General features: G+C 66.0%; 1 protein-coding gene across 2 annotated transcripts in view; it reads right to left on the reverse strand.

Moving 5' to 3' along the window:
• Positions 1–222, reverse strand: part of SINHCAF (SIN3-HDAC complex associated factor) — an 18,320-nt gene extending 18,098 nt beyond the window's left edge. The window contains exon 1 of one of the 2 annotated variants that reach the window (XM_006027753.3): positions 139–222. The gene's annotated coding sequence lies outside the window, so the exon portion shown is untranslated. Of the gene's footprint in view, positions 1–65 lie in introns of both variants that reach the window. The other variant, XM_006027754.3, reaches the window with a different exon arrangement.
• Positions 223–744: the final 522 nt, after the last annotated feature.

Raw genomic sequence — 744 nt, forward strand, 5'->3', positions numbered from 1 at the left:
CGCGGAAAATGAAGTCATCTCCAGCACAAGAGCCCGAGGACCGCGAAACGCTCCGCTCAGCTCACCTCGCCTCGCCTCGCCTCGCCGCTCACCGCCTACAACTTGACTGCGCCGCGCTCCTGCGCCTGTAGTACTTACCTCGCTCACTAGTTCGTGCGTGTGTCCCCGCCTGCGAGACGCTGCGCGCATGCGCCGTTCCCACGGCTCAGTTCTCTTCAATCGAGCTGCTTTACATACGGCCCCCATTGTCCTTTTAAGGGAGAAAGGCCCGCGCGGGAAGCCTGAGTGGAGGGGCGGGGCTGCTCGTTGTGACATCACGCGCCCCGCCGGGGATCGGAGCTGGTGGAACAGCGGACGCCGCGGTCCCTGCCCGGCTCGCTGCTCCCGGCGGGGGAGGAGCGGGCTCGGCGCAGCACGGCGAAGGATTCGGCACTGGTGAGGCGCCTCTGTGGGCAGGGATCCGGGTGCCCCTTGCGCCCCGGGCTCGGCGTGCCCGGTTCCTCAAGGTGCGGGAGCGCGGCACAACTGCTCCGTCTTACCCGGCGTCAGGGGCCGACCGGTTACGCTTTGATTCTTTCACAGATTCACGGAAGTTTAGGGCTGGAAGGGACTTCGTGAGATCATCGGGTCCAGCCCCCTCTGCTCTGGGCAGGAAAGGCAGCGGGGGCAGATGACTCCAGCCAGGTGCTGGGGGCCTGCAAAAAAAGTTGGGCTGCCCTAATCGAATCGGAGACACCCCCCCCC

The sequence above is a fragment of the Alligator sinensis genome, unplaced genomic scaffold (assembly GCF_000455745.1).
Source record: "Alligator sinensis unplaced genomic scaffold, ASM45574v1 scaffold659_1, whole genome shotgun sequence".
Classification (NCBI taxonomy): domain Eukaryota; kingdom Metazoa; phylum Chordata; order Crocodylia; family Alligatoridae; genus Alligator; species Alligator sinensis.